The 20479-nt window shown below is 71.4% G+C and overlaps 15 non-coding genes across 15 annotated transcripts; 9 read left to right on the top strand and 6 right to left on the bottom strand.

Moving 5' to 3' along the window:
* Positions 1 to 1286: 1286 nt before the first annotated feature.
* Positions 1287 to 1357, bottom strand: TRNAG-GCC (transfer RNA glycine (anticodon GCC)). Its single transcript has one exon. It is a non-coding gene; the product is annotated as a tRNA-Gly (tRNA).
* Positions 1358 to 2959: 1602 nt separating this feature from the next.
* On the bottom strand, positions 2960 to 3042 carry TRNAL-CAG (transfer RNA leucine (anticodon CAG)). The gene has a single exon. It is a non-coding gene; the product is annotated as a tRNA-Leu (tRNA).
* A 617-nt stretch (positions 3043 to 3659) lies between these two features.
* TRNAD-GUC (transfer RNA aspartic acid (anticodon GUC)) lies at positions 3660 to 3731 on the top strand. The gene has a single exon. It is a non-coding gene; the product is annotated as a tRNA-Asp (tRNA).
* A 746-nt stretch (positions 3732 to 4477) lies between these two features.
* TRNAG-UCC (transfer RNA glycine (anticodon UCC)) lies at positions 4478 to 4549 on the top strand. The gene has a single exon. It is a non-coding gene; the product is annotated as a tRNA-Gly (tRNA).
* Positions 4550 to 4834: 285 nt separating this feature from the next.
* TRNAE-CUC (transfer RNA glutamic acid (anticodon CUC)) lies at positions 4835 to 4906 on the top strand. The gene has a single exon. It is a non-coding gene; the product is annotated as a tRNA-Glu (tRNA).
* A 3966-nt stretch (positions 4907 to 8872) lies between these two features.
* Positions 8873 to 8943, bottom strand: TRNAG-GCC (transfer RNA glycine (anticodon GCC)). The gene has a single exon. It is a non-coding gene; the product is annotated as a tRNA-Gly (tRNA).
* A 1603-nt stretch (positions 8944 to 10546) lies between these two features.
* TRNAL-CAG (transfer RNA leucine (anticodon CAG)) lies at positions 10547 to 10629 on the bottom strand. Its single transcript has one exon. It is a non-coding gene; the product is annotated as a tRNA-Leu (tRNA).
* Positions 10630 to 11246: 617 nt separating this feature from the next.
* TRNAD-GUC (transfer RNA aspartic acid (anticodon GUC)) lies at positions 11247 to 11318 on the top strand. The gene has a single exon. It is a non-coding gene; the product is annotated as a tRNA-Asp (tRNA).
* A 759-nt stretch (positions 11319 to 12077) lies between these two features.
* On the top strand, positions 12078 to 12149 carry TRNAG-UCC (transfer RNA glycine (anticodon UCC)). The gene has a single exon. It is a non-coding gene; the product is annotated as a tRNA-Gly (tRNA).
* Positions 12150 to 12420: 271 nt separating this feature from the next.
* TRNAE-CUC (transfer RNA glutamic acid (anticodon CUC)) lies at positions 12421 to 12492 on the top strand. The gene has a single exon. It is a non-coding gene; the product is annotated as a tRNA-Glu (tRNA).
* A 3966-nt stretch (positions 12493 to 16458) lies between these two features.
* TRNAG-GCC (transfer RNA glycine (anticodon GCC)) lies at positions 16459 to 16529 on the bottom strand. The gene has a single exon. It is a non-coding gene; the product is annotated as a tRNA-Gly (tRNA).
* Positions 16530 to 18132: 1603 nt separating this feature from the next.
* On the bottom strand, positions 18133 to 18215 carry TRNAL-CAG (transfer RNA leucine (anticodon CAG)). Its single transcript has one exon. It is a non-coding gene; the product is annotated as a tRNA-Leu (tRNA).
* Positions 18216 to 18832: 617 nt separating this feature from the next.
* On the top strand, positions 18833 to 18904 carry TRNAD-GUC (transfer RNA aspartic acid (anticodon GUC)). Its single transcript has one exon. It is a non-coding gene; the product is annotated as a tRNA-Asp (tRNA).
* A 752-nt stretch (positions 18905 to 19656) lies between these two features.
* TRNAG-UCC (transfer RNA glycine (anticodon UCC)) lies at positions 19657 to 19728 on the top strand. Its single transcript has one exon. It is a non-coding gene; the product is annotated as a tRNA-Gly (tRNA).
* Positions 19729 to 19999: 271 nt separating this feature from the next.
* On the top strand, positions 20000 to 20071 carry TRNAE-CUC (transfer RNA glutamic acid (anticodon CUC)). Its single transcript has one exon. It is a non-coding gene; the product is annotated as a tRNA-Glu (tRNA).
* Positions 20072 to 20479: the final 408 nt, after the last annotated feature.

The raw sequence follows: 20479 nt of genomic DNA, 5'->3' as shown, positions 1-20479 counted from the left end.
GGTGGTGGGGCTGGTGGTGGTGGAGCTGGTGGTGGTGGTGGTGGTGGTGGTGATCGTGGAGGACTTCGGTACCGTTGGCAATGATGCCCATGCTGGTGAGCTGGTGGTGGCCTTGGTCCTGCTGGTGATGGCGGCGGCGGCGGTGGTGATGGTGAAGGTGGCGGTGGTGGTGGTCGTGGTGGTGGTGGTGGTGGTGGTAGAGGTGGTGGTGGTGATCGTGGAGGACTTGGGTACCGTTGGCAATGATGCCCATGCTGGTGCGCTGGTGCTGGACTTGGTCCTGCTGGTGATGGCGGTGGTGGTGGTGGTGATGGTGGAGGTGGTGGTGCTGGAGTTGGTGGTGGTGGTGGTGGTGGTGGTGGTGGAGGTCGAGGCGGTGGTGGTGATTGTGGAGGACTTGGGTACCGTTGGCAATGATGTCATTGCTGGTGCGCTGGTCGCGGACTTGGTCCTGCTGGTGATGGCGGTGGTGGTGGTGGTGGACTTGGTGGTGGGCTGGATGTTGGAGGACTTCACTGTTGTGGGCGATGGTGCCCGAGGCGGTGTGGTGACGGTGGACTTGTGGCGGTGGCGGCGGCGGCGGCGGCGGATGGGGAGATTGGTGCTGCTGGTGCTAGTGCCGGCGCGGGCGGTGGTGGACCTGGTGTTGGCGGGGGTCCTAGCGTTGCAGGAGCGGCGGAGTTTGGAGGCTACTGCGGCCAAGCGGCGCCTCAAGAGACTATAGGGCGCGCGTCGGGAGGATGTGGTGCCATGCATCTGGTCTTCCTGGTGCACCCCAGTGAGTTTGTGAGGGTCCCTGGAGGAGAATAGGACGGATCAGGGCTAGGGGTGGCAACTTGGTTGCCCCTGGTTGTGCAAAGAGACGAGGATTCTGGCAGTGTGGGTAGAGTGAGACAGGGAGGGAGGAACGGTGATGAAAGGCGCGGAGGTGGGGCGCGGCCCCGTGGGCTCTGGTGCGGCGCGGCGCGGTGCGGGTGTGTGGTGGTGCGGGGAAGCATTGCTGGAAGGGAAGCGGGTGAGCGAAGCGGGGTGCTCAGGGTCCTGAAGAGAAAAGGGGCAAGGGAGGCGTGTGGGCGGGCCAGGGGCCTCGGGCGCTGGGTGGAGTTGGTCCCCTGGGCGAGAAGGACCGAGAGGAAGGGAACGGGCGGCAGGGCAGGGGCGGGCTCCGGCTGGGTCCGGAGCGGAGCTAGTTCAGGCCAGGCGCCTTGAGCGTGGGCGAGAGGAAGCCGGGGGCGCGGGCGCGCGCGCGTTGGGGCTGCAGGGCCGGCCAAAAGGGGACGGCGCGCTGCATGGGCCGGGAATCGAACCCGGGCCTCCCGCGTGGCAGGCGAGAATTCTACCACTGAACCACCCATGCACCGATGGCGCCGCTCCCCAGACGGCTTCCCCAGCGGCGCTCGCCAGCGGCGGCCAGACACGGGTCCGGGCCGGTTCGGAGCATCGGCTTCGTTTGAGCAGGAGGCGGACGGGCGGTGTGGACCAGACGCTCCAGGCACGTCCGGAGCCCTAGGGAGCGGCGCACGCGGGCCGAGCGCGGCGCGGACGCACGGTGGCCGACTAGGCTCATGCGGCGCTTTGTCCTCGGTCCAGGGCCGCGGCGAGACGCTGCCCTGCCGGGGTCGCCAGGGGCAGCCGGGAGCCGGACCCAGGCTGGCCAGCGCCCGAATCCCACCCAGCGCGGGGGATCCCGTGGCAGGCGCGGCTGAGCCCTGCCGCTGCCTTCAGCGGCTCCTCTCAGCCGCCACCCAGAGAGCCCCTTTGGCCGAGGGCTTTGTGGCCGGGGCAGAGTGTGCGAGGGCGGGCGGGGCTGGGGACCGGAGCTCCGGTTGTGTGCGCACGTGCGGTGCCGTGGGGTGGGCTGTCGCGGGGTGGGGTGTGTGGGTGTGGGTGTGTGGGTGTCCGCGGGCGCGTGTGTTGTGTGTAGGAGATGGAGGCCCCGTAGCGCCGCCGGCGCCGCCGAGGAGCCGCTCAGGCCAGGAGAGCGAAGCGACGTGTCTGAGCTCGGGCGCGCAGCGCTCCCTAGGGGGCCAGCTCGGCGGGGCGCGGGGGGGGGGGGGCGGTGGTTGTGAGGCCGGAGCGCGATCTCGGCTCGCGGGAGCGCTCTGGCCGAGCGGCTGCTGGCTAGCTGGCCGACAGCGCGGTGAGGGAGCGCGCTGGGGTCCTCGGGTCCCGGCCGGGCAGCGGCTGCCGGCGCGGAGATGCGCTCGGGCGCCCAGGTGGGTGGCCTGGGGATTCAGGGCTTCCTTCGGCTCAGCGCTCACGGGAGCCACCTTCCCGGGCTGGACTCCCGGGCCAGGCCCACTGAAGGGAGGGCCCTGTCGTGGGCCGGCGAGCAGGTGGCCGGGCAGCCTGTGTCCCGGGAGGGAGGCAGGCAGGTGTGGCCAGGGTAAAGCGTCATCAAGGTGGCAAATCCTCGTGGGCACCTCGGGCCACCTGAGCAGGGTGTGGAGAGAAGGGAATGGGGGCCGGCGGAAAGGACGGGCTCTCTGTGGGACGGTGTGCTCCTGGTGGCGGGAGTGCACGGCTCTGAGAGCGAGGCGCTCTTCACCAGGCACCGGTCTGCTGGAGAACGGAATGCGGAGGGCTTTGGGCATTTGCGCAGCCGGCTGGTCTGCAGGGGGCCGCGGGAGTGGGCGGGAGCGGGAGCGGGAGCGGGAGCGAGGAAGGAAGGAAAACGCAGCCCCCGGAAAGCAGGTGAGGAGAGACGTGCTGCGAAGTTCCCCAGGCCTGCGGGGGTGGGGGTGGGATCGGGCGGGAAAGGCGCGGGAACTGGTGGGGGAGGGCGTGTGTGCGCCAAGCCTGTGGCCAGGAGCGTCGAGGCGTCAGGGCTCGGCACTGGGCCCCTTCTGCTAGGGTGCAAGGCAGGAGCGGCGGGTCAGGCAGGACCGGGCTTGCGAGAGGGCGTGGTGCAGGCCCGCCGGGGTCCGGTGCCCTGGTCGGGCGGGCCAAAAGGTGGGCGTGTCAGGAGTGGGATTCGAACCCACGCCTCCAGGGGAGACTGCGACCTGAACGCAGCGCCTTAGACCGCTCGGCCATCCTGACGGCGGGCCTGGGCGCGTCGCCGCTCGCCTGGCTGGGACCCGGCGCGGACGCTGGTGGCGGCTGGCGGCTGTGTGGGCGCGCAAGGGACGGGACGCGCGCCCCGGCCGACCAGGAGCAGCGCCAGCCGACTCGCCTGGCGCCGCCGCCGCCGCCGCCGTCGCCGCCGCCTCGCCCCGCCCCGCCCCGCCTCCTCGCACATGGCGGCCCCGCACCCAGAGACCGGCGTCGGGCCAGCCTGTCTCGCCGCCGCCGCCCCCCACCCCCACTAGGTCCTCGCCGCCCTCCCTCCGCCGCCCCTGCCCATCCCGGGCGCCCGTCCTCCTGCTCGCATCCTTGCTTGCCCGCTCGGGCCTCTTCTCCCTGCGCGATCGGCGCCCGGCAGGCCCTAGGCGCCGGCGCACTCGGAGTGTTCCGCGCCGTCCGGGTCCGGGGCCCGGGCCTGGGGTCCACTCCGAGTCGGGATGGGAGGGCTGCTCTGCGGGCTGGCGCGGTTGGTTTGGGGTCGGGTCGGGTGTGGCACGTGGCGGGCGCCTGCGTAAGGCGGGGCGTCGAGGGCAGGGGTAGGCGTGGGCGGGCAGGCGGAGAGGGGTCGGGCGCCCGGGTGGCCGCCGCCGCCGTCCTCGTTAGTATAGTGGTGAGTATCCCCGCCTGTCACGCGGGAGACCGGGGTTCGATTCCCCGACGGGGAGGCAAGACGCCCTTTTTGGTGGCCGGCGCCACCGCCGCTCTGTCCAAACGCTTGGCCCCAGGGCCCTTCTTCTCGTCCCTCCCGCGTCCGGCGAGAGGCGCGGGGCGACGACGGGTGCCCGGCCTGCCCACCGTCGACCGCCCCCACCCGTTTCCCTTCCTCGTGAGCCCGGGCGCGCGCGTGCGGGGTCGCCACGGCCCAGCCAGGGCCTCCTGTCGTGCCCCCGGCGCCTGACGAGTGACTGGCCGCAACGGGCTCCTTGGTGACGCGACGCTGCCCGGTGCTGGCTGGGCGTGGGGGTGGGGGTGGGCGCGGGGGACGGGTGGGCGGCGGCTGGGTCGGGTCCCCTGTGGGTGCGGGATGTGGCCTCGCCGGGCAGTCCGCGGAGAAGGGCCCGGGCGAGCGGGTCGCCGGAGGGAAGCGTGTCTCGCGGGCCGGGGAATGCCCGGCCGGCAGCCGAGGGCCGGGGGAGCGGCACGGCGGCCAGAGCGCCCCCCAGAGGCGGGCGGCGGGCGGCGGGCGGCGGGCGGTCGGGCCTGCGGAGCCGCACGGCGGCGTCGGGCTGGCGGGGCTGGGGCTGGGGTTGGGGCTGGGGCGGCCGCTGCTGGCGCGTGCGGCAGCGCAGAGCTGCGGACTGGCGGCACGTCGGGGCAGGGCTGCGCCAGGCAGCCCAGGCGGCGGCGAGAAGGCGTGAAGGCGCCTCTGCGAACCCTGCGCCGGCGTCTCGGGGCGGGCCCGGGCTGTGCAGCGTTGGTGGTATAGTGGTGAGCATAGCTGCCTTCCAAGCAGTTGACCCGGGTTCGATTCCCGGCCAACGCAGCTGGCCAACCTTTTGCAGGGCTCCAGGGCCGTCGTGCCCAGGCCCGATGGGAGCCCGGAGCCGAGAGCCCGGAGCCGGAGCGTGGCCCGAGGCCGAGCGCGTGTGTGAGGGAGGGAAGGAGGTGCGCAGCGTTTTGAGGGTGCTGCCAGCAGGGCGGGTGGATTGGTAGGGCCGGAGGGCGGCTGGCCGTGGCAAGGCAGGGGCCTTGGAGCCAAAGCGGAGGCGAGGGGGTGGTGTGGAGGCGCTGCGCCCAGGGCGCGCGGGCCAGGCGCAGGGCCCGACGCTCCCTGGTGGTCTAGTGGTTAGGATTCGGCGCTCTCACCGCCGCGGCCCGGGTTCGATTCCCGGTCAGGGAAGCCTTTCTTCTTCCTCTCGGCCTACCGACCTCTCCCCAGCGCATCCGCACCCCTTTTAGCCGAAGCTGGCTGGCTTCTTCCTTGCCCCGCGGCTAGCTCCACGGCCTCGGTGCCCAGACAAGGCCAGGCGCCCGGGTAGCCCAAGCCTTGCCCTGTCGCCTCGGCCAGCCCAAACCTTTTGGCCTCGCTTCTCCCTTGCCCCGCGGCTAGCTCCACGGCCTCGGTGCCCAGACAAGGCCAGGCGCCCGGGCTAGCCCAAGCCTTGCCCTGTCGCCTCGGCCAGCCGAAACCTTTTGGCCTCGCCAGCGGGCCGGCCGCCCAACGGCAGCGCATCGGCGCCTCCCCTGGGCGCTCGCATGGCTCCCCCTCTTCCTCCGCCCCAAACCCGAGAGGCCACCCGCGACACCCTCTGTCCTCACTCGGGGCCACCCACAGACGCCCGCACGTCCGGCCACCGCAGGTGCTTGGACTCTCCGGCGGCACTGCTGCGGCCAGGAGAAACCGCGCCACCCCTGACAAGCCACCCCTTGCTCCTTCAAGGGGTGCTAGTTAGTGGTGTCGGTGCGGGGAAGCGGGGGTGGGGGGGTGGGGGGGGTGGGAGTGGGGGAAGAGGTCGGGGCAGGGTGAGCGATCTACCTCTTTGAGTCGGGTCACCTGCTGGAGCCCCTGGTCCCTTCCCTCGCCCTCGGGCCAGCCACCGCTCGGGCCAGCCACCGCTCGGGCCAGCTTCCCGGCCACCGCGAGCAGACAGCGGCACGGTTGCGCCCGGGAGGTGGAGTCGGGAAAGCGAATCTGGACGGGTGCAGGAAGCAGAACCGACGGGCAGTGCAGGAGAGAGAGCACGAAGATTCGGGAGGCCGGTGGGGAAAACCCAACAGCCAAGCAGGAGGAGGGGGTGGAGGCACACCGGAGACAGACGGTGGACTTGTAGCCAACAGGTTCTTGAAATCGCATCACCCATCCCTTGAGTCCCACGGCAAAGTGGCGAGCGTGTTCCCTGGAATGCCTTCCACCTCCCCCAGCCCCCACCGCCAGCGCGCAGGCCCACGACCGAGATTGCCCGTGTAAGGTTTTCCCATTGGCGCCTTAGCCTACACCTAGCCAGGATCTACTCCAGCCCTCTCTCCACCCCTGTGCCCGTCGTCTTGTCCGGGTGCTCCTCCAGCTAAATCGCAGACCACAGTCTCCTTCCCACCAACACTTGCACACCCCTGTCCGCCAAGGGTCTGCTGTCTGTTCAGAGATTGTCTCCTTTAGGAGCCCAAGCGGACAGCCCGTGCACCGGCCAAAGCTGCCGCAGCACCACACTGGCTGGGTTGGGACAAGGTCGTACCAGCGGCGGAAAGGAGCCGCTGTGGGCGGCCGGGCGCTTACCGTCACCACGGGAAGTTCCCTCAGTGCCATTGCTTCTGTGTGTGTATGTGTGTGTGTCTGGGTGTGTGTGTGGTGTGTGTGTGTGGGTGGGCGTGTGTGAGCAAGTTGGGTGTGTGTGGGTGTGAGCATGTGGGGGGGTGTGGGTGTGAGCATGTGGGGGGTGTGTGTGAGCGTGTGTGGTGTGTGTGTGTGTGTGTGTGGAGTGTGTGTGGTGGGGGATACCGCGGGATGAAGGTGTTTACTCACGTGGGTGGCCTGCCACGGGGGTTAGGGCACAGAGCCAAAAGGATCCCAGAAGGAGGGGAGGGCCGGGGGCAGCCCGGGTGTGTGGGTGGGGTGCCGGGGGCGGGGAGGTGTGGGGCTTGCGGGACCGGTCCAGAGTGTGGCCGGACAGTCGGGCAGGGTGTCTGCAGAGGCTTCGGTGGGGGGGGGGGGGAAGGGCTCCTTCCCCGGCGCCATGCCAGGCACGTACGTGAGCACCTGTGCGGGAGGGTGAGATCTGAGGTAGGGGAGGGGAGAGAGCACGAGTGTGCCTGAGGAGCCTGTGGGAGGCCGGGACTGCCAGCCGAGAATGTGAGGGATGGGGGTGGGGGACAAGGGGTGGGGGGTGGGTGGGAGGGGTCCAGCCTGGAGGCTGGCAGGAGCTGCACGCGGCAAGTGCTGGGGAGTGGGCCCCGGTGCAAGAAAGCTGGAGGCCCCCGTGGCGGGACAGGACCGTGGCGGAGGAGGTGCGCGGGGGGAGACCGCTGTGCTGTGCTGCAAGGTGGTCAGGCCAAGGGGTGGGGTGTGGGGGGCGTGGGTGGGAAGCAGGCCGGCAGGCAGGCAGGCAAGGGAGACACAGAGAGAGGGCGGGACCGGGTCTAGGAGCCGTCCCAACGGGGCGAGGGATTCCACCGCCCCCGAGGCTTCCATCACCTGTCATCGGGACAGCCAGTGACGCGTCAGGGGTCGTCCTGGGGTTGAGATTCAGAGAGGCCAAAGGGACAGATGCCACACAGGATCATTGACCACTGAGGACTCGGAAAGGAGGGGGCGTGCAGGCAGGGGACCCGTGTGGGGACGTTGGGGCAGGAGGGGCTGGTGGGGGTGGGGGTGGGGGTGCGGGCTGTGCTGGTGCTTGTGCTGCTGGCGGAGGACGACTTGCTGCTGCTGCTGCTCCTGCTGCTGGGGGTGGACCTCGTGCTGTTGGTGCCGGCGCGCGGGCTGCTGTGGTGATGGTGTGCACGGTCCCGGTGGTGGCGGTGGTGGTGACGGACTCCAGTAGTGTTGGCGATGGTGCCCGAGTCGGTGTGGTGACGGTGGAGTCGGTGGTGGGGCTGGTGGTGGTGGAGCTGGTGGTGGTGGTGGTGGTGGTGGTGATCGTGGAGGACTTCGGTACCGTTGGCAATGATGCCCATGCTGGTGAGCTGGTGGTGGCCTTGGTCCTGCTGGTGATGGCGGCGGCGGCGGTGGTGATGGTGAAGGTGGCGGTGGTGGTGGTCGTGGTGGTGGTGGTGGTGGTGGTAGAGGTGGTGGTGGTGATCGTGGAGGACTTGGGTACCGTTGGCAATGATGCCCATGCTGGTGCGCTGGTGCTGGACTTGGTCCTGCTGGTGATGGCGGTGGTGGTGGTGGTGATGGTGGAGGTGGTGGTGCTGGAGTTGGTGGTGGTGGTGGTGGTGGTGGTGGTGGAGGTCGAGGCGGTGGTGGTGATTGTGGAGGACTTGGGTACCGTTGGCAATGATGTCATTGCTGGTGCGCTGGTCGCGGACTTGGTCCTGCTGGTGATGGCGGTGGTGGTGGTGGTGGACTTGGTGGTGGGCTGGATGTTGGAGGACTTCACTGTTGTGGGCGATGGTGCCCGAGGCGGTGTGGTGACGGTGGACTTGTGGCGGTGGCGGCGGCGGCGGCGGCGGATGGGGAGATTGGTGCTGCTGGTGCTAGTGCCGGCGCGGGCGGTGGTGGACCTGGTGTTGGCGGGGGTCCTAGCGTTGCAGGAGCGGCGGAGTTTGGAGGCTACTGCGGCCAAGCGGCGCCTCAAGAGACTATAGGGCGCGCGTCGGGAGGATGTGGTGCCATGCATCTGGTCTTCCTGGTGCACCCCAGTGAGTTTGTGAGGGTCCCTGGAGGAGAATAGGACGGATCAGGGCTAGGGGTGGCAACTTGGTTGCCCCTGGTTGTGCAAAGAGACGAGGATTCTGGCAGTGTGGGTAGAGTGAGACAGGGAGGGAGGAACGGTGATGAAAGGCGCGGAGGTGGGGCGCGGCCCCGTGGGCTCTGGTGCGGCGCGGCGCGGTGCGGGTGTGTGGTGGTGCGGGGAAGCATTGCTGGAAGGGAAGCGGGTGAGCGAAGCGGGGTGCTCAGGGTCCTGAAGAGAAAAGGGGCAAGGGAGGCGTGTGGGCGGGCCAGGGGCCTCGGGCGCTGGGTGGAGTTGGTCCCCTGGGCGAGAAGGACCGAGAGGAAGGGAACGGGCGGCAGGGCAGGGGCGGGCTCCGGCTGGGTCCGGAGCGGAGCTAGTTCAGGCCAGGCGCCTTGAGCGTGGGCGAGAGGAAGCCGGGGGCGCGGGCGCGCGCGCGTTGGGGCTGCAGGGCCGGCCAAAAGGGGACGGCGCGCTGCATGGGCCGGGAATCGAACCCGGGCCTCCCGCGTGGCAGGCGAGAATTCTACCACTGAACCACCCATGCACCGATGGCGCCGCTCCCCAGACGGCTTCCCCAGCGGCGCTCGCCAGCGGCGGCCAGACACGGGTCCGGGCCGGTTCGGAGCATCGGCTTCGTTTGAGCAGGAGGCGGACGGGCGGTGTGGACCAGACGCTCCAGGCACGTCCGGAGCCCTAGGGAGCGGCGCACGCGGGCCGAGCGCGGCGCGGACGCACGGTGGCCGACTAGGCTCATGCGGCGCTTTGTCCTCGGTCCAGGGCCGCGGCGAGACGCTGCCCTGCCGGGGTCGCCAGGGGCAGCCGGGAGCCGGACCCAGGCTGGCCAGCGCCCGAATCCCACCCAGCGCGGGGGATCCCGTGGCAGGCGCGGCTGAGCCCTGCCGCTGCCTTCAGCGGCTCCTCTCAGCCGCCACCCAGAGAGCCCCTTTGGCCGAGGGCTTTGTGGCCGGGGCAGAGTGTGCGAGGGCGGGCGGGGCTGGGGACCGGAGCTCCGGTTGTGTGCGCACGTGCGGTGCCGTGGGGTGGGCTGTCGCGGGGTGGGGTGTGTGGGTGTGGGTGTGTGGGTGTCCGCGGGCGCGTGTGTTGTGTGTAGGAGATGGAGGCCCCGTAGCGCCGCCGGCGCCGCCGAGGAGCCGCTCAGGCCAGGAGAGCGAAGCGACGTGTCTGAGCTCGGGCGCGCAGCGCTCCCTAGGGGGCCAGCTCGGCGGGGCGCGGGGGGGGGGGGGGCGGTGGTTGTGAGGCCGGAGCGCGATCTCGGCTCGCGGGAGCGCTCTGGCCGAGCGGCTGCTGGCTAGCTGGCCGACAGCGCGGTGAGGGAGCGCGCTGGGGTCCTCGGGTCCCGGCCGGGCAGCGGCTGCCGGCGCGGAGATGCGCTCGGGCGCCCAGGTGGGTGGCCTGGGGATTCAGGGCTTCCTTCGGCTCAGCGCTCACGGGAGCCACCTTCCCGGGCTGGACTCCCGGGCCAGGCCCACTGAAGGGAGGGCCCTGTCGTGGGCCGGCGAGCAGGTGGCCGGGCAGCCTGTGTCCCGGGAGGGAGGCAGGCAGGTGTGGCCAGGGTAAAGCGTCATCAAGGTGGCAAATCCTCGTGGGCACCTCGGGCCACCTGAGCAGGGTGTGGAGAGAAGGGAATGGGGGCCGGCGGAAAGGACGGGCTCTCTGTGGGACGGTGTGCTCCTGGTGGCGGGAGTGCACGGCTCTGAGAGCGAGGCGCTCTTCACCAGGCACCGGTCTGCTGGAGAACGGAATGCGGAGGGCTTTGGGCATTTGCGCAGCCGGCTGGTCTGCAGGGGGCCGCGGGAGTGGGCGGGAGCGGGAGCGGGAGCGGGAGCGAGGAAGGAAGGAAAACGCAGCCCCCGGAAAGCAGGTGAGGAGAGACGTGCTGCGAAGTTCCCCAGGCCTGCGGGGGTGGGGGTGGGATCGGGCGGGAAAGGCGCGGGAACTGGTGGGGGAGGGCGTGTGTGCGCCAAGCCTGTGGCCAGGAGCGTCGAGGCGTCAGGGCTCGGCACTGGGCCCCTTCTGCTAGGGTGCAAGGCAGGAGCGGCGGGTCAGGCAGGACCGGGCTTGCGAGAGGGCGTGGTGCAGGCCCGCCGGGGTCCGGTGCCCTGGTCGGGCGGGCCAAAAGGTGGGCGTGTCAGGAGTGGGATTCGAACCCACGCCTCCAGGGGAGACTGCGACCTGAACGCAGCGCCTTAGACCGCTCGGCCATCCTGACGGCGGGCCTGGGCGCGTCGCCGCTCGCCTGGCTGGGACCCGGCGCGGACGCTGGTGGCGGCTGGCGGCTGTGTGGGCGCGCAAGGGACGGGACGCGCGCCCCGGCCGACCAGGAGCAGCGCCAGCCGACTCGCCTGGCGCCGCCGCCGCCGCCGCCGTCGCCGCCGCCTCGCCCCGCCCCGCCCCGCCTCCTCGCACATGGCGGCCCCGCACCCAGAGACCGGCGTCGGGCCAGCCTGTCTCGCCGCCGCCGCCCCCCACCCCCACTAGGTCCTCGCCGCCCTCCCTCCGCCGCCCCTGCCCATCCCGGGCGCCCGTCCTCCTGCTCGCATCCTTGCTTGCCCGCTCGGGCCTCTTCTCCCTGCGCGATCGGCGCCCGGCAGGCCCTAGGCGCCGGCGCACTCGGAGTGTTCCGCGCCGTCCGGGTCCGGGGCCCGGGCCTGGGGTCCACTCCGAGTCGGGATGGGAGGGCTGCTCTGCGGGCTGGCGCGGTTGGTTTGGGGTCGGGTCGGGTGTGGCACGTGGCGGGCGCCTGCGTAAGGCGGGGCGTCGAGGGCAGGGGTAGGCGTGGGCGGGCAGGCGGAGAGGGGTCGGGCGCCCGGGTGGCCGCCGCCGCCGTCCTCGTTAGTATAGTGGTGAGTATCCCCGCCTGTCACGCGGGAGACCGGGGTTCGATTCCCCGACGGGGAGGCAAGACGCCCTTTTTGGTGGCCGGCGCCACCGCCGCTCTGTCCAAACGCTTGGCCCCAGGGCCCTTCTTCTCGTCCCTCCCGCGTCCGGCGAGAGGCGCGGGGCGACGACGGGTGCCCGGCCTGCCCACCGTCGACCGCCCCCACCCGTTTCCCTTCCTCGTGAGCCCGGGCGCGCGCGTGCGGGGTCGCCACGGCCCAGCCAGGGCCTCCTGTCGTGCCCCCGGCGCCTGACGAGTGACTGGCCGCAACGGGCTCCTTGGTGACGCGACGCTGCCCGGTGCTGGCTGGGCGTGGGGGTGGGGGTGGGCGCGGGGGACGGGTGGGCGGCGGCTGGGTCGGGTCCCCTGTGGGTGCGGGATGTGGCCTCGCCGGGCAGTCCGCGGAGAAGGGCCCGGGCGAGCGGGTCGCCGGAGGGAAGCGTGTCTCGCGGGCCGGGGAATGCCCGGCCGGCAGCCGAGGGCCGGGGGAGCGGCACGGCGGCCAGAGCGCCCCCCAGAGGCGGGCGGCGGGCGGCGGGCGGCGGGCGGCGGGCGGCGGGCGGTCGGGCCTGCGGAGCCGCACGGCGGCGTCGGGCTGGCGGGGCTGGGGCTGGGGTTGGGGCTGGGGCGGCCGCTGCTGGCGCGTGCGGCAGCGCAGAGCTGCGGACTGGCGGCACGTCGGGGCAGGGCTGCGCCAGGCAGCCCAGGCGGCGGCGAGAAGGCGTGAAGGCGCCTCTGCGAACCCTGCGCCGGCGTCTCGGGGCGGCCCGGGCTGTGCAGCGTTGGTGGTATAGTGGTGAGCATAGCTGCCTTCCAAGCAGTTGACCCGGGTTCGATTCCCGGCCAACGCAGCTGGCCAACCTTTTGCACGGCTCCAGGGCCGTCGTGCCCAGGCCCGATGGGAGCCCGGAGCCGGAGCGTGGCCCGAGGCCGAGCGCGTGTGTGAGGGAGGGAAGGAGGTGCGCAGCGTTTTGAGGGTGCTGCCAGCAGGGCGGGTGGATTGGTAGGGCCGGAGGGCGGCTGGCCGTGGCAAGGCAGGGGCCTTGGAGCCAAAGCGGAGGCGAGGGGGTGGTGTGGAGGCGCTGCGCCCAGGGCGCGCGGGCCAGGCGCAGAGCCCGACGCTCCCTGGTGGTCTAGTGGTTAGGATTCGGCGCTCTCACCGCCGCGGCCCGGGTTCGATTCCCGGTCAGGGAAGCCTTTCTTCTTCCTCTCGGCCTACCGACCTCTCCCCAGCGCATCCGCACCCCTTTTAGCCGAAGCTGGCTGGCTTCTCCCTTGCCCCGCGGCTAGCTCCACGGCCTCGGTGCCCAGACAAGGCCAGGCGCCCGGGTAGCCCAAGCCTTGCCCTGTCGCCTCGGCCAGCCCAAACCTTTTGGCCTCGCTTCTCCCTTGCCCCGCGGCTAGCTCCACGGCCTCGGTGCCCAGACAAGGCCAGGCGCCCGGGCTAGCCCAAGCCTTGCCCTGTCGCCTCGGCCAGCCGAAACCTTTTGGCCTCGCCAGCGGGCCGGCCGCCCAACGGCAGCGCATCGGCGCCTCCCCTGGGCGCTCGCATGGCTCCCCCTCTTCCTCCGCCCCAAACCCGAGAGGCCACCCGCGACACCCTCTGTCCTCACTCGGGGCCACCCACAGACGCCCGCACGTCCGGCCACCGCAGGTGCTTGGACTCTCCGGCGGCACTGCTGCGGCCAGGAGAAACCGCGCCACCCCTGACAAGCCACCCCTTGCTCCTTCAAGGGGTGCTAGTTAGTGGTGTCGGTGCGGGGAAGCGGGGGTGGGGGGGTGGGGGGGGTGGGAGTGGGGGAAGAGGTCGGGGCAGGGTGAGCGATCTACCTCTTTGAGTCGGGTCACCTGCTGGAGCCCCTGGTCCCTTCCCTCGCCCTCGGGCCAGCCACCGCTCGGGCCAGCCACCGCTCGGGCCAGCTTCCCGGCCACCGCGAGCAGACAGCGGCACGGTTGCGCCCGGGAGGTGGAGTCGGGAAAGCGAATCTGGACGGGTGCAGGAAGCAGAACCGACGGGCAGTGCAGGAGAGAGAGCACGAAGATTCGGGAGGCCGGTGGGGAAAACCCAACAGCCAAGCAGGAGGAGGGGGTGGAGGCACACCGGAGACAGACGGTGGACTTGTAGCCAACAGGTTCTTGAAATCGCATCACCCATCCCTTGAGTCCCACGGCAAAGTGGCGAGCGTGTTCCCTGGAACGCCTTCCACCTCCCCCAGCCCCCACCGCCAGCGCGCAGGCCCACGACCGAGATTGCCCGTGTAAGGTTTTCCCATTGGCGCCTTAGCCTACACCTAGCCAGGATCTACTCCAGCCCTCTCTCCACCCCTGTGCCCGTCGTCTTGTCCGGGTGCTCCTCCAGCTAAATCGCAGACCACAGTCTCCTTCCCACCAACACTTGCACACCCCTGTCCGCCAAGGGTCTGCTGTCTGTTCAGAGATTGTCTCCTTTAGGAGCCCAAGCGGACAGCCCGTGCACCGGCCAAAGCTGCCGCAGCACCACACTGGCTGGGTTGGGACAAGGTCGTACCAGCGGCGGAAAGGAGCCGCTGTGGGCGGCCGGGCGCTTACCGTCACCACGGGAAGTTCCCTCAGTGCCATTGCTTCTGTGTGTGTATGTGTGTGTGTCTGGGTGTGTGTGTGGTGTGTGTGTGTGGGTGGGCGTGTGTGAGCAAGTTGGGTGTGTGTGGGTGTGAGCATGTGGGGGGGTGTGGGTGTGAGCATGTGGGGGGTGTGTGTGAGCGTGTGTGGTGTGTGTGTGTGTGTGTGTGGAGTGTGTGTGGTGGGGGATACCGCGGGATGAAGGTGTTTACTCACGTGGGTGGCCTGCCACGGGGGTTAGGGCACAGAGCCAAAAGGATCCCAGAAGGAGGGGAGGGCCGGGGGCAGCCCGGGTGTGTGGGTGGGGTGCCGGGGGCGGGGAGGTGTGGGGCTTGCGGGACCGGTCCAGAGTGTGGCCGGACAGTCGGGCAGGGTGTCTGCAGAGGCTTCGGTGGGGGGGGGGGGGAAGGGCTCCTTCCCCGGCGCCATGCCAGGCACGTACGTGAGCACCTGTGCGGGAGGGTGAGATCTGAGGTAGGGGAGGGGAGAGAGCACGAGTGTGCCTGAGGAGCCTGTGGGAGGCCGGGACTGCCAGCCGAGAATGTGAGGGATGGGGGTGGGGGACAAGGGGTGGGGGTTGGGTGGGAGGGGTCCAGCCTGGAGGCTGGCAGGAGCTGCACGCGGCAAGTGCTGGGGAGTGGGCCCCGGTGCAAGAAAGCTGGAGGCCCCCGTGGCGGGACAGGACCGTGGCGGAGGAGGTGCGCGGGGGGAGACCGCTGTGCTGTGCTGCAAGGTGGTCAGGCCAAGGGGTGGGGTGTGGGGGGCGTGGGTGGGAAGCAGGCCGGCAGGCAGGCAGGCAAGGGAGACACAGAGAGAGGGCGGGACCGGGTCTAGGAGCCGTCCCAACGGGGCGAGGGATTCCACCGCCCCCGAGGCTTCCATCACCTGTCATCGGGACAGCCAGTGACGCGTCAGGGGTCGTCCTGGGGTTGAGATTCAGAGAGGCCAAAGGGACAGATGCCACACAGGATCATTGACCACTGAGGACTCGGAAAGGAGGGGGCGTGCAGGCAGGGGACCCGTGTGGGGACGTTGGGGCAGGAGGGGCTGGTGGGGGTGGGGGTGGGGGTGCGGGCTGTGCTGGTGCTTGTGCTGCTGGCGGAGGACGACTTGCTGCTGCTGCTGCTCCTGCTGCTGGGGGTGGACCTCGTGCTGTTGGTGCCGGCGCGCGGGCTGCTGTGGTGATGGTGTGCACGGTCCCGGTGGTGGCGGTGGTGGTGACGGACTCCAGTAGTGTTGGCGATGGTGCCCGAGTCGGTGTGGTGACGGTGGAGTCGGTGGTGGGGCTGGTGGTGGTGGAGCTGGTGGTGGTGGTGGTGGTGGTGGTGATCGTGGAGGACTTCGGTACCGTTGGCAATGATGCCCATGCTGGTGAGCTGGTGGTGGCCTTGGTCCTGCTGGTGATGGCGGCGGCGGCGGTGGTGATGGTGAAGGTGGCGGTGGTGGTGGTCGTGGTGGTGGTGGTGGTGGTGGTAGAGGTGGTGGTGGTGATCGTGGAGGACTTGGGTACCGTTGGCAATGATGCCCATGCTGGTGCGCTGGTGCTGGACTTGGTCCTGCTGGTGATGGCGGTGGTGGTGGTGGTGATGGTGGAGGTGGTGGTGCTGGAGTTGGTGGTGGTGGTGGTGGTGGTGGTGGTGGAGGTCGAGGCGGTGGTGGTGATTGTGGAGGACTTGGGTACCGTTGGCAATGATGTCATTGCTGGTGCGCTGGTCGCGGACTTGGTCCTGCTGGTGATGGCGGTGGTGGTGGTGGTGGACTTGGTGGTGGGCTGGATGTTGGAGGACTTCACTGTTGTGGGCGATGGTGCCCGAGGCGGTGTGGTGACGGTGGACTTGTGGCGGTGGCGGCGGCGGCGGCGGCGGATGGGGAGATTGGTGCTGCTGGTGCTAGTGCCGGCGCGGGCGGTGGTGGACCTGGTGTTGGCGGGGGTCCTAGCGTTGCAGGAGCGGCGGAGTTTGGAGGCTACTGCGGCCAAGCGGCGCCTCAAGAGACTATAGGGCGCGCGTCGGGAGGATGTGGTGCCATGCATCTGGTCTTCCTGGTGCACCCCAGTGAGTTTGTGAGGGTCCCTGGAGGAGAATAGGACGGATCAGGGCTAGGGGTGGCAACTTGGTTGCCCCTGGTTGTGCAAAGAGACGAGGATTCTGGCAGTGTGGGTAGAGTGAGACAGGGAGGGAGGAACGGTGATGAAAGGCGCGGAGGTGGGGCGCGGCCCCGTGGGCTCTGGTGCGGCGCGGCGCGGTGCGGGTGTGTGGTGGTGCGGGGAAGCATTGCTGGAAGGGAAGCGGGTGAGCGAAGCGGGGTGCTCAGGGTCCTGAAGAGAAAAGGGGCAAGGGAGGCGTGTGGGCGGGCCAGGGGCCTCGGGCGCTGGGTGGAGTTGGTCCCCTGGGCGAGAAGGACCGAGAGGAAGGGAACGGGCGGCAGGGCAGGGGCGGGCTCCGGCTGGGTCCGGAGCGGAGCTAGTTCAGGCCAGGCGCCTTGAGCGTGGGCGAGAGGAAGCCGGGGGCGCGGGCGCGCGCGCGTTGGGGCTGCAGGGCCGGCCAAAAGGGGACGGCGCGCTGCATGGGCCGGGAATCGAACCCGGGCCTCCCGCGTGGCAGGCGAGAATTCTACCACTGAACCACCCATGCACCGATGGCGCCGCTCCCCAGACGGCTTCCCCAGCGGCGCTCGCCAGCGGCGGCCAGACACGGGTCCGGGCCGGTTCGGAGCATCGGCTTCGTTTGAGCAGGAGGCGGACGGGCGGTGTGGACCAGACGCTCCAGGCACGTCCGGAGCCCTAGGGAGCGGCGCACGCGGGCCGAGCGCGGCGCGGACGCACGGTGGCCGACTAGGCTCATGCGGCGCTTTGTCCTCGGTCCAGGGCCGCGGCGAGACGCTGCCCTGCCGGGGTCGCCAGGGGCAGCCGGGAGCCGGACCCAGGCTGGCCAGCGCCCGAATCCCACCCAGCGCGGGGGATCCCGTGGCAGGCGCGGCTGAGCCCTGCCGCTGCCTTCAGCGGCTCCTCTCAGCCGCCACCCAGAGAGCCCCTTTGGCCGAGGGCTTTGTGGCCGGGGCAGAGTGTGCGAGGGCGGGCGGGGCTGGGGACCGGAGCTCCGGTTGTGTGCGCACGTGCGGTGCCGTGGGGTGGGCTGTCGCGGGGTGGGGTGTGTGGGTGTGGGTGTGTGGGTGTCCGCGGGCGCGTGTGTTGTGTGTAGGAGATGGAGGCCCCGTAGCGCCGCCGGCGCCGCCGAGGAGCCGCTCAGGCCAGGAGAGCGAAGCGACGTGTCTGAGCTCGGGCGCGCAGCGCTCCCTAGGGGGCCAGCTCGGCGGGGCGCGGGGGGGGGGGGGGCGGTGGTTGTGAGGCCGGAGCGCGATCTCGGCTCGCGGGAGCGCTCTGGCCGAGCGGCTGCTGGCTAGCTGGCCGACAGCGCGGTGAGGGAGCGCGCTGGGGTCCTCGGGTCCCGGCCGGGCAGCGGCTGCCGGCGCGGAGATGCGCTCGGGCGCCCAGGTGGGTGGCCTGGGGATTCAGGGCTTCCTTCGGCTCAGCGCTCACGGGAGCCACCTTCCCGGGCTGGACTCCCGGGCCAGGCCCACTGAAGGGAGGGCCCTGTCGTGGGCCGGCGAGCAGGTGGCCGGGCAGCCTGTGTCCCGGGAGGGAGGCAGGCAGGTGTGGCCAGGGTAAAGCGTCATCAAGGTGGCAAATCCTCGTGGGCACCTCGGGCCACCTGAGCAGGGTGTGGAGAGAAGGGAATGGGGGCCGGCGGAAAGGACGGGCTCTCTGTGGGACGGTGTGCTCCTGGTGGCGGGAGTGCACGGCTCTGAGAGCGAGGCGCTCTTCACCAGGCACCGGTCTGCTGGAGAACGGAATGCGGAGGGCTTTGGGCATTTGCGCAGCCGGCTGGTCTGCAGGGGGCCGCGGGAGTGGGCGGGAGCGGGAGCGGGAGCGGGAGCGAGGAAGGAAGGAAAACGCAGCCCCCGGAAAGCAGGTGAGGAGAGACGTGCTGCGAAGTTCCCCAGGCCTGCGGGGGTGGGGGTGGGATCGGGCGGGAAAGGCGCGGGAACTGGTGGGGGAGGGCGTGTGTGCGCCAAGCCTGTGGCCAGGAGCGTCGAGGCGTCAGGGCTCGGCACTGGGCCCCTTCTGCTAGGGTGCAAGGCAGGAGCGGCGGGTCAGGCAGGACCGGGCTTGCGAGAGGGCGTGGTGCAGGCCCGCCGGGGTCCGGTGCCCTGGTCGGGCGGGCCAAAAGGTGGGCGTGTCAGGAGTGGGATTCGAACCCACGCCTCCAGGGGAGACTGCGACCTGAACGCAGCGCCTTAGACCGCTCGGCCATCCTGACGGCGGGCCTGGGCGCGTCGCCGCTCGCCTGGCTGGGACCCGGCGCGGACGCTGGTGGCGGCTGGCGGCTGTGTGGGCGCGCAAGGGACGGGACGCGCGCCCCGGCCGACCAGGAGCAGCGCCAGCCGACTCGCCTGGCGCCGCCGCCGCCGCCGCCGTCGCCGCCGCCTCGCCCCGCCCCGCCCCGCCTCCTCGCACATGGCGGCCCCGCACCCAGAGACCGGCGTCGGGCCAGCCTGTCTCGCCGCCGCCGCCCCCCACCCCCACTAGGTCCTCGCCGCCCTCCCTCCGCCGCCCCTGCCCATCCCGGGCGCCCGTCCTCCTGCTCGCATCCTTGCTTGCCCGCTCGGGCCTCTTCTCCCTGCGCGATCGGCGCCCGGCAGGCCCTAGGCGCCGGCGCACTCGGAGTGTTCCGCGCCGTCCGGGTCCGGGGCCCGGGCCTGGGGTCCACTCCGAGTCGGGATGGGAGGGCTGCTCTGCGGGCTGGCGCGGTTGGTTTGGGGTCGGGTCGGGTGTGGCACGTGGCGGGCGCCTGCGTAAGGCGGGGCGTCGAGGGCAGGGGTAGGCGTGGGCGGGCAGGCGGAGAGGGGTCGGGCGCCCGGGTGGCCGCCGCCGCCGTCCTCGTTAGTATAGTGGTGAGTATCCCCGCCTGTCACGCGGGAGACCGGGGTTCGATTCCCCGACGGGGAGGCAAGACGCCCTTTTTGGTGGCCGGCGCCACCGCCGCTCTGTCCAAACGCTTGGCCCCAGGGCCCTTCTTCTCGTCCCTCCCGCGTCCGGCGAGAGGCGCGGGGCGACGACGGGTGCCCGGCCTGCCCACCGTCGACCGCCCCCACCCGTTTCCCTTCCTCGTGAGCCCGGGCGCGCGCGTGCGGGGTCGCCACGGCCCAGCCAGGGCCTCCTGTCGTGCCCCCGGCGCCTGACGAGTGACTGGCCGCAACGGGCTCCTTGGTGACGCGACGCTGCCCGGTGCTGGCTGGGCGTGGGGGTGGGGGTGGGCGCGGGGGACGGGTGGGCGGCGGCTGGGTCGGGTCCCCTGTGGGTGCGGGATGTGGCCTCGCCGGGCAGTCCGCGGAGAAGGGCCCGGGCGAGCGGGTCGCCGGAGGGAAGCGTGTCTCGCGGGCCGGGGAATGCCCGGCCGGCAGCCGAGGGCCGGGGGAGCGGCACGGCGGCCAGAGCGCCCCCCAGAGGCGGGCGGCGGGCGGCGGGCGGCGGGCGGCGGGCGGTCGGGCCTGCGGAGCCGCACGGCGGCGTCGGGCTGGCGGGGCTGGGGCTGGGGTTGGGGCTGGGGCGGCCGCTGCTGGCGCGTGCGGCAGCGCAGAGCTGCGGACTGGCGGCACGTCGGGGCAGGGCTGCGCCAGGCAGCCCAGGCGGCGGCGAGAAGGCGTGAAGGCGCCTCTGCGAACCCTGCGCCGGCGTCTCGGGGCGGCCCGGGCTGTGCAGCGTTGGTGGTATAGTGGTGAGCATAGCTGCCTTCCAAGCAGTTGACCCGGGTTCGATTCCCGGCCAACGCAGCTGGCCAACCTTTTGCACGGCTCCAGGGCCGTCGTGCCCAGGCCCGATGGGAGCCCGGAGCCGGAGCGTGGCCCGAGGCCGAGCGCGTGTGTGAGGGAGGGAAGGAGGTGCGCAGCGTTTTGAGGGTGCTGCCAGCAGGGCGGGTGGATTGGTAGGGCCGGAGGGCGGCTGGCCGTGGCAAGGCAGGGGCCTTGGAGCCAAAGCGGAGGCGAGGGGGTGGTGTGGAGGCGCTGCGCCCAGGGCGCGCGGGCCAGGCGCAGAGCCCGACGCTCCCTGGTGGTCTAGTGGTTAGGATTCGGCGCTCTCACCGCCGCGGCCCGGGTTCGATTCCCGGTCAGGGAAGCCTTTCTTCTTCCTCTCGGCCTACCGACCTCTCCCCAGCGCATCCGCACCCCTTTTAGCCGAAGCTGGCTGGCTTCTCCCTTGCCCCGCGGCTAGCTCCACGGCCTCGGTGCCCAGACAAGGCCAGGCGCCCGGGTAGCCCAAGCCTTGCCCTGTCGCCTCGGCCAGCCCAAACCTTTTGGCCTCGCTTCTCCCTTGCCCCGCGGCTAGCTCCACGGCCTCGGTGCCCAGACAAGGCCAGGCGCCCGGGCTAGCCCAAGCCTTGCCCTGTCGCCTCGGCCAGCCGAAACCTTTTGGCCTCGCCAGCGGGCCGGCCGCCCAACGGCAGCGCATCGGCGCCTCCCCTGGGCGCTCGCATGGCTCCCCCTCTTCCTCCGCCCCAAACCCGAGAGGCCACCCGCGACACCC

This window comes from Halichoerus grypus, chromosome 7 (genome assembly GCF_964656455.1).
Source record: "Halichoerus grypus chromosome 7, mHalGry1.hap1.1, whole genome shotgun sequence".
Taxonomy (NCBI): Eukaryota; Metazoa; Chordata; class Mammalia; order Carnivora; family Phocidae; genus Halichoerus; species Halichoerus grypus.
The sequence above is the reverse complement of the archived record's forward strand: the minus strand, read 5'-3'. Positions and strand labels throughout refer to the sequence as shown.